Genomic DNA, 17,232 nt, shown 5'->3' with positions numbered 1-17,232 from the left:
TTGTCCCACCACTGCCATTTAATGATGGCAATAGAGAATTAACAAAGATGAAATGGCTGGAAAAACAGAAGAAAAAAGTTTCAAAAAGTCAGTCTAACACAGCAAGAAAACCCCATCCAATCATCATTTTCTTATTTTTTCTAACATGGAAGAGCATCTTCTTTTTTCTATCTCTGCAAAACTGAATTTTTATTCCTTTAAAATTTATTACATTTGGGGATTTCTTTTTTTTATAATTTAAAACACTCTCTGCCCAGTCACTTCTGGTTTTCACTGAGATTATTGCCCAGATTTCTATCCCTCCAGTGGGATTCCCCACTTGCACCCTGAGGTGTGACCAGTTATGGTGCCTGGTGCTAAACCACTGAAGGTCAGCCCTTCTTCTGAAGCCTCAGGCTTCCTCACGGATTGCCTTGCTTGGATTTGGGGTGCAGAGATGAATGGATGGCCGCGGCTCCATAATCTCTCCTCTTCCAAACTTTCATTTCTATCACAGAGGTGCAAGCTGTCTATTCCTTTAGAGGTGTTAAGCAGTGAACCTCAGCATTCATGGTCTTCCACCTAAAAATTCCCTCTCCTTGGTACTATCAGACAGTTCCAGAGCAGATTCCAGCTACTTGGACATTTGTACTGGTGGCCAGTTGTCACACCCAGGACACTGTGTCAGTTTATGCCATACAGCACAAATCCCAGATCTGGTTCAACAGAGAGAACTTGGGACTTTTCCAGTATGGTTCCTGTTTTGGAGGGAAGGCTTGGAGCGGAACAGAGAACTCCTGAGCTCACCTTAGGTGCTGGAAGCAAGGACTAGTGGTATAAATTGTCTGAGTGTCTGTACTTTTTGTGTACAGGTCCTAAGCTTCTAAAATGTAGTACTCAAATATCTCCTGAATTCCAACCACTGTTAATAGTTATGTTTGGCATTTGCCTTAATGGCTACTCAGTCCTTAGCTGTTGTAGTGAGGCACAAAATAAATTTTCATTTCATCCGGAGTGTTTAAAACAATTTGCATGTTTGTGAGGATTGTTATGGGTTGGGGAGTATGAGATCAGAAATGCCACTGAATTCCCTAGGTAAAAATTTCAGGAAAACTGAAATTTCAGCAACAGTGAGCATACATTTTGGGATTCACACTCCAAGTATGCCTATCACTGAACACTAATCCCAGGAAAGAGGTATCACTCAGCTCTGTTGGTGTTACTTTTCATTACTCTTTGCTCTGACAGACATATTCCCAATGTCTTTTCCATTAGGATCTGGCATACACTTCTCTCGATGAAGCAAATCTCATCTCTTTTATCTGCCACGTCTCTCAAGGAACATCTCTCAAGAAACCAGGACTCACAGCAGTTCTCCAAGTGCTAAAAAATAAGCACAGATCAAGCCTCAAAATTTAAGAATGTAGTGTAAAAGTAATTAAATTATTCACAGTAATAGTTTGTAAGTTTATTTGCTTGCTAGTTTTACAGCCCTTAGTGGTGCCATACTTTTAAGCTTCACTGGCTTCCTTGGACCCTTGCACCCAGGTGGAGAGAGATAAGCAGAGACTGGCAGGGCTTCCTGTGGTCCTTCTACCATTTCCCTCAGTTCCTCACTTCAGGCTGTCCAGGGGGTTCAATACTCCAGTTTCAGGGTTAGCCACTGATTCCAAGCAGAAGGGTAAAGGTTCAGGAAGCAGGGAGAGAATGTGACTGCTACACTGAGTAAATTCTGACACAGGTACCATGTGTGTGGTGTTTGTGCCTGCCAGGGCAGGGCCCTGCAGCCATTGCCACGTGTCCTGCTGCTGCTCAGGATGGTGCCAATAACAGCAGGCAGCATGGATCTTCACTCCTAGGAGCTGGTGCCAAACATGGGCTTTTCTGTCAGTGCGGCACAATCAGAGGCCATGGTTCTCATGTCTGAAGAAGCTGACAGATACATTGTGCAACTGTATAAAGACCCATGCTGTTCTTCTGCCACACAGGTGAGTTTTCTGCCTTTCAGCTGGGCTCCAGCCTGGAGCTCTCCTCAGATTTCTGACTGTGCTGCTTGAAGTGTTCCTCTCTATTTGTACGTAGTACAGTTAAAGTTTTGTTTCCAGCTGCACAGAAACAAGTTTGGGTGCTGGGTGGAGATAATTTCCTCACAAGACATCACGATTGTCACCAGGACCTATCCTTTCAGTTCTGTTTTGCTTTGGTTTCTAACACAGGGTGAGAATATTCCTGTTGACAGTCTGTGTCTGTCTGCCGGCTCCTTTCTGCTTTGCAGTGGCATATCCTGTGTCTGCCAGCAGGTGCCATCAAAACTAATCAAACATCAGAAGCTACACAGAATCATAGAATCCCTGAATATCCTGATTTGGAAGGGACCCACAAGTATCACCAAAGGCTGACTCCTGTCCCAGCACAGGACCACCCTGAAAGAGTCACACCACGTACCTGAGAGCATTCTCCAAATGTTTCTTGAACTCTGTCAGGCTTGGTGCTGTGACCACTTCCCTGAGGAGCTTGTTCTAGTGCCCAACCACCCTCTGAGAGATGAACCTTTTCCTAATACCCAGCGTAAACCTCACCTAACACAGCTTCAGTCCATTCCCTCATGTCCTTGTCACTGGTCACTGGAGAGAGGAGATCAGTGTCTGCCCCTCCTCTTCCCCTCATGAGGAAGTACATTGTGGAGTCCTGATTCTTTTGCACTTTCTCTGCTTTTCTCCACACCAAGGTGAGAAAGGGGAAGAAGTGATCAAGGATGGTCTAAAAATAATAGAGAGAATGGGTAAAGAACATGTAAGTTTCATGTCAAGCTGAACACATCTGATTGAACAAGCATGGAAAGAACTAGTCAAAGCCACCTCTGTGTAATTAACAATTATTTCAAATGAGAAGGGCTATCACTATTGTACCAGTTAGTCCTAGACCTGCTGGATGCCTGGATTGCCACTCATCTGCTGGCTGAGCAGGGAGACACTTGTGCTCTCCTTTCCTAGTCACTGCCTGCCAGGGATATTTGAGAATGCCACCTGAGGATAAGTGGTTGTTTAATGTGCAGGCCTTATGTACTTCACCAAAAAGCAACATTTTCATGCATATATGTGAGGCATATGAAAAACAATTTGCTGTAAAGCCTGGAGCTCAGATGTATGCATCAGAGACTTCTCTTGCTGCTAAAGGTTTTGTTTTGTTTTGGTTTTTTCCTAGTAAACACATCCTTTCTTAAGTTGTGTGCTTCCCATAATACTTATCTCCAGGAGTAAGAGTTGTTGAAGAGTGCTCTGATAGTTAAGAGTAGGCTGTGTGGGGCATTTCAAACTTGTAAGTACTTCTTGTAATAGGCACCCAGCTGCAGAGGAATAATAAGAAAGTATGTCATTCTGAACTGTTTACTGAATGTAGGCTGGTTTCTTGTCTTCTATTCCCACTGACCTGAGGTGAAGTTGATGATCTTTTTCACTTGCAATTCATGGGCCTCAGGCTCCCTGTGCACTGAGATCCACAGAAGAACAGGCATCCGAAGAAAAAGTAATTGTCTATGCAGTGAGGCTTTGATGCTGACCTTGACCTTTCCATTGTTAGGTGTGAGATAGTAATATTTTCTTCAAACACTGCTCCTTGTTTGAATTTTGCTAGAAACTGTGTGAAGTCCAATGACTTTGGCACCAATGAAGGAAACTACTTCTCTTCACTAGGAGTGGATTTTTTTTAATCGCCTCTGTAACCAGGACAGAGAGACAATCCCTGTACAATGGATCATTTGTGCCCTTGTGTTGTGGACAGGACTACACAACTAGCTCAGGTGCCTCTTTTCTGGGTGGCCAAAACTAGGTGCAGTAAATCCCACCTGAGTGTCGGCATTGGTGAGATGGGCCTGGAGGTGCTGCCACTGTTACATATCACGATGGTAGAGCAGCATCTGCCCTGCTGAGCAGTGCCAAACTTGCTAGTTTGGCCTGTGCAGTGGCACTGCCTGGGGCCTGAGGCAGACAGAAGGACTCTGAAGAAGATGAGGTTGTTGATGTGCCTCAAGGAGAAGGCTGATGGGTCAGGATATGGAGCTGAGAATCTCAGGAGGCAGACCCTGGATGAGGGTGCAGGTAGGAAGTGGTAGTGAAGACTGCTGTTAAATACCTTCTTTTGCAGTGCTTGGTTTCCTTCAGTGAGCAAGTATCTGTCTACAGCCAAATTTTCTGGCTCACTTTCCACATATTTTTGTGCAGCCAAAATTTACTCAGCAATTATTAATATTAAGCAAATTTGAAGTTTACTGTCAGCAAACATTCTCAGCAGAGGCTGGAGTATTAGTGCCTCCTTCCAAGCTGAGAAGAAGGGGTCTCAGGATGTCTGTGAAGCAAATGCAGCACACCAGCAGTTTGCACAGTGGAAGCTTTTAAAATGCATGACATTTTGAGGGAAATTTTTCAGATTGTAATGTCCAAATAGCTGCAATCTGCTTATGGGCAGACATAACCAGAATACAAAGGAAGATATGTCAGATGATAAAGGTTCAGAGGCTGTTGCAAAGAATAGGGCATTTTTTTTTTCTCTTTGTTGGTGGTAGCTGGGATGAAAAGCAACATGAGCCAGTTGTAGCAAACGAGGAGATTCAGGTTAGATAGTGAATAAAGCTTTCTGTTGGTGAAGGAAATGAAGCAGGGAAATTGGCTGTCTGAGGAAGATGAGGTATCTCCATCACTGGAGAACTCTGAGAACAGATTGAACAAATATTTGTCAGAAGTGACATAGCTGTAGGTGACCCTGCCTTGAGGCTAGGGAATGGATGAGGCCCTTCCAGCCTTATGATTTGCTCCTTCTGAGATGGATTATCTAATTCAGATAAGTCTGTTGGAATAAACACCACAACAGTGTGTTTGTCAGACTGTTGGACCAGTGCAAGTACAGTCAGCCTAATGGACATGAATTTAGTGCTTCACATTTAATTGAAGTTTATTTCCTAAAATGAAACAAGGAATGGAGAAATCTATTTAGGAAGCCTATTCTAAAAATTCTGAGTGTAACACTTGCTGCTTCTAATATTGCAGACTGGCTCATACAGCACTACAGGTTTTAAGGAACTGAGCAGGAGAGGGGAGGGTTGTTTGTTTTTCAAGTGTGAGTTACTCTTGATTCAGGACCTGAGTGGTGTACAACAGACCTGTGTGGGTTACAGCATCTTCCTGATACCGCTGGTGCATGATGCCTCTTCCCTGCATGCTCCCTGTGCTTCCCCTGCTGCCTCTCTTTATCTCACTAGATTTTTGAACAGAGCCAAAAGTGACATGATGTATGTCTTTTACAGAAGCCACCTGGACCAAAGCTGTGTCCAGGGTGGTAAGCTGGCTGGGCAAGTACCATTCCCAGTATCCAGTCAGCTTCCACCCACTCAGCATCTGCTCCCCACAGTTTCCCATGGTGTGTGTACCACAGTTTGGTCACGGTGATCTAGGCAGCCTCCTCAGTTCTCTGTGGTTTTGTACTTAGTGCCAGATGGCCTTTGGCCACCAAAATCTGTCCTTGGCAGCATTAGCTGGGAAAGCAACAAGGCTGGTCTCCCAGGGAACATGATGACTGCTGGGATGACAGGAGTGGTGGTAAAATCAGCAAGTGTCATCATCACTACACCCTAGGTGTCAGTATAGGTATGTGTGTTGGAGGAAGAATGTGGTTCCAGAGTATGCCAGCACCATATCCATGAAAGATTTTGTGAGTGAATTTGGAGTGACTGGTGAGGCCTCAGCATAAGAAGAAATTGTGATTGCAATAACCACTGCTTCACTTGGAGGGGTGTCCTGTCCCAACAGCTCCAAACACATACTGCTTACCTGGGAGGGGGTGGTGAGGCCAGGGCTGGGACAGGGGTAGTGAGCTGCAGAGGCAGCAGATGACAGCATGACTTGTAGGCTTCTGTGGTAAGGATGCTGATGGTCAGCAGCTACGTGGGGCAGTGGGGATAGGTTACTAATGTGAGCTTTCAGAAGAAGGCAGGTACCTGTACCTGTATGGGATTGAGGCTGGGCATTGCTGAACTGCCACTACAAAGCTGCTGGCTACTCTGCTCTGAGCCCAGGGCCGTGAAGATCCACATCCTCAGGTGAGTGGACTGGCAGTCTTCTAAATCAGGAGTACAGGGTAGTCCCAACAGGGTGCTTGTCCATAGTGGTCAAGACGTAGTAGATTTACAATTGATGGCAACAGCTCCCATCAGTGGGCCGTGCTTCTGGTGTGTGAAAGACTGGCTGGTGCTGGTCCTGGGGCTCCAACTCCTAAAACAGCCCTGGGATATCTGCAGTGCAGATGACAGAGAATTATGGCATTATACCCCCTGTGCCTGGGGTATGCAAGGACCACCTGCTGCTTTTCTCTCCTTTTGAGCAGATGGGGAGGCCAACACAGCAAGATCAGGAGCCTGTGGGAAGGCACAAGCCTCTGACTGGAGATAAGGATGGGAACTAACTGGAATGTTAAAAGCATATGTGGGGATGCTTCTGTGCCTGATATACCCTGTTTGAGGTAGTGCATTACCACAGCATGCATTCATGACCACATCAGTGTTGATGCAGTCCTGAAGACCTGACAGGTGAAGTCCTGGACCTGGAGACGAATCCCCAGACCATGCTGCTCCCCAAAGCACTGGTGCTTCTCTCTTGTGCATCTGAGGAAACTAGGCTGTCCTGGAGGACAGCAGGCTGGTGCTCACACATGGATTTATGGCTGTTGTCAAGACAAGGAGCTTCCCCCATGTTTGCATTTCCTGCCTCTGCCTGTAGACCTAAAGATCATTAGCAAATATTTCAACAACACAGATACACTAACAGATAAAAAAAATACCCTCAATAAAAACTGACTTAACACAGCCCCACGTGAGCTTTTGAGCAGAGAAGCTGTACTTCTGTCTTGCCTTTCAACAACTATTTTTAAGCCTCTCTTTTTGTGTGTGTGCAAAAACTTATTCTTATTTCCAGGTTTTGGAATTAAGTGAGCTGAAAGACTGGCCTTGTTTGCATCCCTTTTGTCCAGCATGTTCATATATTCATTACAGAAAGGTGGCTATTTCCTTCATCTGAAATATTTATTCACCTTTATTTCCTTGGATAGCCTTGCTGTTTCCAACACCTGGTTGATCTACACATGACAAACTTGAAAATGTGCAGTAGAAAACTCCTTTATGCAATTCAAAGACAGACCAAAGCAAGTGCTTAGTTGGAAAAAGAGGAGAACTATCTTTCCCTAAGAAATGGTCTTTTCACAGAGAGTGTGGGCTATTTTTAAAATACTTTTAAAAGGCCAAAGTTTTTTATTCTTTTTATTCTTGCATGACCGTGTTTCAGTGTTCAAGTGTAGTTGACGTGCAGCTGCCTGCAGGAGTCCAAGCTCCCTTTGGAGACATTGAAAACCCAGGGCTTAATTCCACTGCCCCCAGGTAGGCGTCTCCTGACACCTGAAGTACCCTAAAGTATCCTGCTGCTGCTTTGCAGGTCTGTGAAGCCTGTTTCATGCCTGGGTGCAGGTGTACCTTCCAGGATTAAGTGAATCACAGCCCCTGATTCCAGAGGCTGTGTTGGACAAATCCTCCCTGGATGTGAAGGGAGCAGACAAATACAACACACATATAGGTGTTTCTATACATCTGAATTTTGTATTTTCATAAGCAGCCATATCCTGTCCCATCTGTCTCCATTCCAGACAATCTCTGATATCCCTCTTGTGCTCCCAGTCTCAGCCTCATTAAGCTGGGGATATGATGCAGCCTTGATGATTTAGTATTTCAATACATTTTGTATCACTGGCAAAAAACAGCTGATCTTTCTTCTGTTTAGGCAGAAGGGTAAGTGAAGTGATCATAACTTTCTTTTTTGCCTTTAAAAAACAAAGCATTCATGAACTGGACACCAAAAGCTTTGCATCCCAAGAAAGCCAAGTGATGCATTTCCTGTGCATTATGAAAATGAGGTTCTTGTAAGGCAAAATGTAGCAATTACATTGGCAGGAATTTGAAAGATAAGTGGCAAAGCTACTTTAGAGCCAAAGAAGGGTCTTACATCCATGGAAGTATTTGATTTTTGCTTTTAATTAACAGAGCTTCTCAAGCTGCTTACTTGCCAATCACCTTAGATACAATGATAGGTAGGTTAAAGAGATCATGAAATGGTGGGCTGTCAGGAAAAAATGGAAGGACTTATGTGAAGAACTCTGTGACTAGCAGACCTGACCAGCTGTAGAAACCACTTGTGTTTTAAGTTGGTAAAAAGACAGAAAACTACCACTGGAAAGTATTCAGTGTAAAGTAACAGGGAACAATGGAGCATGGAGGCAGTTCATCAACCTAAGTGAAAGCCTGTAGGAAAGATTCATCTCCAGAGCATCCCTGGCTGTTTCCTTCTACTTAGGTCAAAATTCCCTTTAAAATTTTGAGGAGCTGTTTGATTATTAGGCTTGTGCATGCTCATTTTTGCTAACATTTTGGCAAGCTACATATCTAACAAATGATTTTTGAAGCCTGTTTGTGAAATACACCCTCCTAATAAACAGAACTTACTAGTTAACTTAATAAACATTAACTTTCCTTTTTCAGAAAAAACTCTCATCAGGGTGTGTAGCTCTGACACAGACATTTGTCTGCACTACAAAGCAAGCTGGGTGTTTAAGAGTATTTCTGAAGATGACTGGCCCAGGGCCATCCTGAGAAGTGGAATTTCAGGTGTGAGTGCCGTGCATGAAGCTGCTGCCTTCCCACTGCCTTCCCACTTCCTACCCCCAGCTCAGAGAGGTGCTGATGTGCACCAGGGGCTGGCAGCTGTGCTTTTGAACCCAGGGCTTGTGCCTGATGGGGCTGGTCACTGGCTGCCTCTTCAAATCAAACTCTTCTGTGATGCTGTTAAAAATACGTGATGTCAGTTGCAATGGGGAAAACAAAGCCAAAGTCAGAGCAGGTAAAAGTATTTTTTTCCTAGCTTATAGCACATGAGACACCAGGATGCATGGATTCCATCTAACTTCCTTGGGATCCACAGCCCCACAGCAAAGTCCATTGCAGCTGGGTGAATATGGAACAGTCTTTGGCAGGAGGTTCACTTTCATACCTTTGTTTTCCCTGCAAGGTGTTATCCCCACCCTGCAATCATGCTCCTGTGCAGAGGAAGACAATACTCAGCAACTGAGAATTAAATCCAGACTTGAGCTGTGTCATTGTTCAGTCAGAGCATCCCTAGTGAGTGCTGTGGGGGTGGCAGTGCAGTGTAAATCTGCTCCCTGACAGCCCAATGCCAGGGCTGGGGCCAGGACTGGGCAGTCCTCCCTGCCTCCTGCACTGAGGGTCTGTGTGGGGGAGTGACATCCCCTCTGCCTCCAGCTCCTGGCCTGCCAAGGAGGCAAGATTTTTATTAGGAAAGCACTCCTTTTAACTCAGATTACAGCAGCCTGTGGGTTTCATGCTGGTGATGGCGGTGCTGTCCCTCACGGTGCACATATGTATGTGAAAGCATAATACATTTCACTTGTCACTTCATCAGTTTGCTTGGTGGTTTCTCATGTCATTATGATGACAGAAGGGTTGATCTCAGAGTGCCACCAAGTGCAGAGTGCTTTGCAGAGATACAAAATTGTTGAGAAATACAGTGTGGATATGTAAGAAGCATATTAGAGGGCACATCAGCCCTCGTCCAAGGTATGCTCTACCTCTGCTGCCGTTTAACATCCTGCTTCTCATATTTGTTGTGGTTTTTGGTTAAACTTTGAGGAGTGCACATTCTATTCTCTATGCTGCTGCCAGAGTCAAACTGACCCACTGGATTGAAGATAATAGTTCACAGTAAAATATTAATCCAACAGTATAATGGAGGAATGCATGGAAGAGTGAGAAAATAGAGAGGGCCAAGACAAAGCCACTCATCTAAGGTGATCAGCAGCCAGACATTTCTGGTTATTGTAACTCCAAAATACAGATTATAAGGCAAGTTTTCAAACAGCCTTCAAAAATAGCTCCAAACTTTTCTCACCAAGAGATTCATTCAAAGGTAGTTGAGGACAGTACTATATCTAACATTGACTTTTTTGACTTTGTATCCAGTTTCCAAAATTTTATGGGTGTACAATACATAAAACATAAACGTGATGAACAGATCAACACACTCCAGAACTTTTCAGTACTTTGTCCTCTTAAAAGCATTCTCCTTTAGAGAATACCTTACAATCTGTTTCTTTTGTATGGAAATAGCTGTAATCTCCAAAGGGAATGCAGGTAGCCCAGAGGACTTCCACACTTTGTGTGCTGTTAGTCATTACCATTGACTTGGGGTGTCAGTGTCAGACTGTTGTCCCAAATGTAGGCTCATTACCTGGCTCATTACAGCACCAATTCACACACCAAGGTGAGGTATTTCCATTTTTCATTCTAGTTTGTGCAAAGTAGGGAGTTAGGTGGTAACCCACAAAAGGCTGGCTCACTGGGCATCAAAACTTTACACTAATACATTTTAATAACAAAAGCATCAGCATTCACTGGTTAGAGATTATTTAATTATTTTTAAAATTAGTACTCAAATCCCTATTTGCTAGTTAAATCTCATGTTTCCCATGCTAATTATCTGGTGTGTGCAGTTTCCCCTCCAGTTGAGTCTGGGGTCTGTTTTGAGTAGGTGGTCAGCGAGTCAATGATTGCAATCTCCCACTGCCAGAATTACCTTCCCCCCAGTTAGTGCTCAGTTCTGCTGACTTCACTCCTGATGTCTCCCAGACAGACAGCCCATTCATCTTGGGATTGTCTTCCCTCTTCCTTTAAACAAAAGATTAGCCAAGCATACAATGCTCACAATGCAGTTCCTTAATCACAACTGTCCCACTACAGCTACTTAAAAAAAAAAATTGCAAAGTTTGATTAAAACCTTGAGGGGTTTGATATTAAGGCTGTTGGATTTATTTGTCAGTGTCAGGCTATGCTGACTCTATCAGGATCCATCAATAATGACTGATTTTCAAAAGAGGGAGAGGAAAAGGAACAAACTTTGATGTGGAAGGAGACAAGAGGATGTCAATTAGCCAGGAGAGTCCGTGGGAGCTGCTCAGTGCTCTCTGTGCCCCCAAGATTTTGCATGCCAGCCAGGGTGCCAAGGCTGCCCTTGGTGGTTGCCATGTGGCACATTTAAGGGCGAACTAAGCTATCAGTTTTGGACACCAAAACTGCCTTATTCCATACTTGTGCCTGTCCTGAGAGTAGAGAGCAGGGAAGCCACAAGTTTTTGATTGCTCTGGGGCTGCAGGGGCAGCAGCTTGCTGTTCCCCTGCCTGGGGCAAAAGAAAAGGGTATTTGGTGTCTTCCATTGCATTTCCTCAGCTGTTCAAGCTGGGCACTGAACTGAGAAGCTGCTGTTACCTCAACAGGCTCTTAAAGACTGGCAAGGTCTCAGCAGTGGTTGCTTCTGGGAGCATTGGTGGCTGCTGTGCAAGGTGTCAGGAATCCCAGCCACAGAGCCTGGGGGTTCATGCTGTCACTGGATAGTGGGTTTTATCAGCCCTTTCCTTGGTTTTTCCCACACAACCCTTCAGTTGTCTTGGTGACAAGTAGTGGCTGTCTTTGTGTGGGAGCTGGGTTTGGTCCCAGTCACTGTTGGCACCAGAAGAGTCACTGCAGTAGGTGTGACAAGGTTTGTTTCCAGCCAGGACCTCTGGATGTGGAGGACAGCAATGCTTCCTTTTACAGGAGGGTTGAATCTCCTGCTTGGGACTGTTTTGATCTGTAGACTGTCAGAACTTGTTTGTCTGCTTTAGGGAGTGGGGAGGTTTAGAAACTGTCCCTCCTGTGACTTTTACCCTGTGAGTGGATCTGGTGTTGCTCTGGGGGTGTGTATGCCTGCCTGCCATACAAAGAAGGGTTTGGCAGTGGAAAGCAGCCCAGCTGAGCAAGGTGAAGGCATCCCTGTAACGTGTGACGTGTCCTTTCTGCATTAACCAGGGTGCTGTTGGTCAGGATGCTGCAGCCCAAGCTTCTGCAAGGCTGACACACAAGCACAGCCCCTCTGAGGGACGGTGCTCAGCCCTGCTGCTGTGTGCCTTGCTGTAATGTGCTAGAAGGGCTCGATGAATGTGGCAGCATGTGCTTGCTCCAGGCAGGTCTGCTCTCCTGGGAGTCCCTGCTGCAGGTCTGAACAGAGCTGCTGCTGTGGAGCACGTTTGGTGTGCTGGACCATGTTGCAGGGAGAGGGATGGTGACTGCTTTGGGGACTTGCTTTGGATGCTTGTCCTGCTCTGTTGTGTGGCTGCTGGTTTGATGGTATTGGGGGACACAATTCCAGCCAAGTGCTTAGTGAACAGCCCAGGAGGAAGTGTGGGTCAGTCCTTCACACTTCTCACTTTTATTTGGTCAGAGGTGCCCTCTGGGTGAAGGTGGAAGCCATGGTTTGTGTGAAGGAGGACTGGACTCTGAGGAAGGCAGGGAACAGCGGTGATACCATGTCCCCAGTGCACAGTCTCTGCCAGCCATAAAGCCCCAGGTCTCAGTCCCCTTCCTCCTGTGGGCTCTATGCATGGTAGGAAAGGGTACAGCCTCCTACCAATCCTAATTAAAACCACAGATAACCTGCTCTTCAGTGAGTGGTGAAACTGCTGTACTGAAAAATTAAAGGATTTTGATCTGTGACTTGCGTGTATGTGCATGCAGCAGACCAAGACAACCACGCTTAATTTTGCAATCCTAGATTAAATCCTGTGGATCTAATTGGATTAATTTTTTCTTTCTGTCAGCTTCAAAATGACTGTCCAGTCATAATACAGAAGTGTTCTGAAACTGGAAAAATAAGAGAGACTATTTTCTTGTTATTCTGAATTTAAAAAGGGATTATTTTAATTTCTCATATGCAGGCTTAGCAATAAACAAATGAGGAATTACACTGCAGTATGTACAAATAAAAAGAAAACTCTAGCTGATAGACTTTATTTTAGTGGTCAATTCAATTTAAAACCCTCAAGCTGGAGGTGTTAGCCTCACTTTTTATTTATTGAAGAAATAAGCTTGTTGAGGCTTAACCCAGCGGTCTCACAGCTTGGCAGGCTGTTCCTCCTATAAAGGACTGAGATAATATTTCTAGTGGCATTACAAAGGTGAAAGTCATTTGCGTGGAACTTTCTATTCCCTTGCAAAGGTCACTGCAGAAAGCTTTGGAGAGAAACAATTTTTATTGTAAAATCCACTGGAGAGTCACTCTGCTCATTGCAAGTTGTTCAGGCCTGCACGTGTGATTTTATGTTTTGTTTCTTAGCGTTCTTTTAAAGTTAATATCCAGAAGTCATTTCAGATTGTGCGCAAAACAATTTACAAAGGAATAGGAATTCTGTCACCCCTCTTCCCAAAAGTTATGTTTTGTTTCTTAGTTGACAAAACATGCATCTTTTATGAAGTGTAGTTGCAAGGAGACAGTGCTTTGTGCCTCACCTCAGAGAAATGTGTGCCATTTGCAGTCTTGTGGTGTACAAAATGAATATGGGAGATGCAGTACATTAGAATATTTGAGTACCCCAGTGACAAGGGATCTTGCACCAGATAGAAACAAGGCTCAGAACCTGTCATGCAGGAAATCAACTCACAAAAACTTCAGAAAGCTGCTCTATATGCTAATGTGTTTTAAGTATGCAGCGGAAGCAACTGGAAGACCGTGAAATATGAGTGGCAGTGGGAGAAGCGGAGTGGGTATTTCCAGCGCCACTTCTTCCATCTGGAAACCATGCTAGCTGTGGCTTTAGGTTTTATTGATGGAAGACTCACAGGTGAGGGTAAGAGGGGGAATTATTAAAAAGACATCTTCAAAAATTGTGACACCATGGTTTAATACAAGCACCTTTCACTTGGAAGAATCTCGATGTATGATAGAAATATGATTTTTAGTAAAACTGCAGTAAAGATGAAGTAGAGGCTGTGCAGAAAAGCACCATGGAACAGAGCCTGGAAATTTAGGAAACCAGGTTGCAGGACCTGATTTCCTAAAACCAAGAGCAGATGCTTAGGTGATGTGTATCAACACAGCACAATGTGGCCTTGCTTCTTGCTACAGGCTGCTAGATGCTGCTGTGGTGCTGAGGAAGGCTGCCAAGGAAAAGAGGGAGAGAAAGATAAACAGGGGGAAAAATTAATGAACAGGATTCACAGACCAGGAAACAGTGAAATGAAGAGGAAAGAAAAGTGATTAAGAAGGTAAAAAGTTGAAATTAGTCTCTTTCCCTTAGGTCTTTGAGAATATGTTAATATAATTTTCTAATAATGTTTTTTTTTCCCACAGCTCATTCATGGTTACATCTTCTACTCACAGCAGCAACATCAAAAATTTATATTTAAGCACTGATTCATAGAAGCACAGAAATTAGCTGAGTAGGAAGGAGTAATTTAATCATGTAACATCATCTATAGGTGATCACCTGCATGGGATTAATGAAGAAGTAAAGATCCCCTGGCAGTGTAAGAGAGGAAGGGGGCAATGTTTGTAAATGTACATACAGTAAAATAGAGAATGCTAAAGAATAATTTTACAGCAGATGAACCTGGAATTTATCCAACATCAGATAATTAAAAAAAATATATTTTTGGCCCCAAGTGAAAAACAGATCGCAATTAGAAAGGGTGACAATATATTGCATAGGACTCTTATGAAATATTACTTGAACAATAAAAAATATCACAAGATTTACTGTGTCTACTTAAGCAATAAGCAATTGAGATAATTCTTCATAGAAATCATTTGGGTGTGTAAAGGATGGATAAAAACCAGTTTGTCTCTTATTGATATTTGCAGTGGTTAAACAATACCCAGGCACAAGGACTATCTCTGCACTCAAGCTGGAAGCTTGTATTTCCCCTCAGCACTTTAATGCTCTTTACTTTTTGATAACTGGAATTCAAAACAGAGGAGTGGGAAATTGAGTCTTTAGAAAATATTCCTTTATTATTTTAATATCTTTTCTTAGAAAAACCCGATTTCTAAATTTGGTTTTTTTTGCTAGTTTGGGGTTTTATTTTTGTTTTCTTTTTGGTTTTTTTGTGGTTTTTTTTTTCCTTCGTTGCACATGGAAAGGACAAAGAAACAAAAAGTGATAACTATCGAAAACTGGACAGCTCAGGTGCACGGTAGTGAAATCTGAATAGTGACAGCCTTTTATATAAAATTGGTGAGGCAGGGGCTTTGTTTTAAATCCTTTGGAAAGTTCAATCCCATCATCTTTCTCTGTACAGGAAGATCAACAAAATTAACCTCTGGATAATTGCAATGAACAACTGGGTACATCATTGTGGTGAGGAACCCACAACTTTAAAGTACCGTGCAGGGGCCAAATCCAGGTGGGTCAGGGCAGATGCAACTCTTAACGTGTTTTTGCTGTGTCTATGCATGCTGTGCACTAGGCAGAGATGGCTCATGTCAGAAGAGGATGTGATCTGTAAGGGAGAGGTGGAGAAAAAAAAGACAATACACACACACACTAATTCCTCCACTGCCCACGGTGACTGCTTTTGTTTCAGGAGTTTTACCATATCAGAAGTGGTTTTGAGAAGGAAAAAAAACATCAACTACAAGGAGCAGTAGAGATCTAGAAAGATCATGGAGGTGATGGGACAAAGCTTGCAGAGAAGAAAGCTGTGGCTGGCACAGGCAGAAGAGCAGGAGCTGAGTGAAACCTGAGTAACCTGTGCAGGGACAGGTCCCCAAAAGCAAAGATACAGGTCCATAAAATAATAATAAGAGTGTCAATTTTAATGTGGAAGAAAGGGAAAAGGATAGGGTACAGAAGAAAGGGAACAAAATAAAAATAGGTAAAGTACCATTTGAAGAGTCTGTCTTTTGGGGAGGACAACTTGTTGATCGGTAGAATTGTCAGGGACATATGAACTCACTCCAAAGCACTGGCTGCTTACAGAAGGCAAAAACCTTCTGGATATGGCCTGGATACATGTAAGACAGAGTAAAATCTTACAGACTTGAACAGCTACAATCATGGGGATTCTGATAACTGCTGAGAGATGCGGGGAGAACAACGTCTTGCTCTAGTAGGACCACAATAAATTTAGGGATTAGAAAGAGTCAGAAACCCAAAGACAGGACAGGCAGGGAGTTAAGGCTGTAAAGCAAGACAGCTTTGCAAGGGCACCATTAGAGATAATAAGACTGAGATTTCAGGATGGTTTAGAGAGGTTAAGGAAGATGGAGGTAGTCTGTAGGTCTTGAATATATCAGTAAGAGCTTGTTGGGAAGACCTTGTATTGCTGAACATGGTGTGGGTGGCACTGATCCAGGATAGCTCGAATAGGGAGCTGCCATGGACAGGTCAAGAAATGTCTCCAAACCTATTGTAAAAGCAGCAAAAATGTAACATAGGAAAAAAAAAAAAAAGGATTTTGTCAAACAGCAGTGTCAGACTAGTTTTATTTTTATGAGAAAACCGGTAATTTCTGATCAAGTTGAGTTGTTATAAGTAGCCAATCCTATATATTGTTCCTGACTTTGATTCTGAGCATGGGGAAAACATACATCTTCATCAATCTAGTGGCATTTGTTGGAAAACATTCTCTGTGTTTAGCTAATGACTTAATTAGAAAATCAGTAGTCAGCTGGCAGTGAATGGGGAGTCTTTATTTAACAGGAAAGCACGGAAATTAGCCATCCATCTGTTTTTTCCTGTTAATTACCTCTAAATATTAAAATTGAATACAGCCTTCAACCTGATTGGTAGTTTGAGTGGTAACAGCAGTGTTCACATACTAAAAGGAAGCCATTAGTAGAAATAAAGATGATGTAGCTCCTGTGTTTTACAGCTTTCATCCATGTTTCTGAAGTACTGCTACCTGCCTACGACAGCTGCTGTGGAGGTCACACTCAGCATTTCCAGCCTTCGGCCACACTTACAGCTTTAAATGAGCATCAGTCTTGGCAACAGAGTTAACTGAGCTGCTGTTTTTTCCATGAGAAACATGACTGCACACAGCATGTCAGAGCAGTGTGGAGCTGTGAGGCTGGTCCCACTTTGAGGTTTGTTGTTTGTAGGAGGCTTGGCCTAGCTGGCCTCCAGAGATCCCGTCCAACCTAAATTACTCTGTGTGCCATGTGCCCTTAGGAGCAGCAGTCGGAGTTGGAAGCATCTCTCATTTTGTTGGTTTTCCCCTCTGAAACACCTTTCACCAGCACTGTCACTCCCACCCCTTCCCTCCTCCTAGAAAGACCCCCTGTGCAGCCCACCCCACAGCTGAGCCCCCAGAAAAACCTGGCTGGGGTGCAGCTTCTG

This window comes from Cyanistes caeruleus, chromosome 2, assembly GCF_971803275.1.
Source record: "Cyanistes caeruleus chromosome 2, bCyaCae1.hap1.1, whole genome shotgun sequence".
NCBI lineage: Eukaryota > Metazoa > Chordata > Aves > Passeriformes > Paridae > Cyanistes > Cyanistes caeruleus.
The sequence above is the reverse complement of the archived record's forward strand: the minus strand, read 5'-3'. Positions refer to the sequence as shown.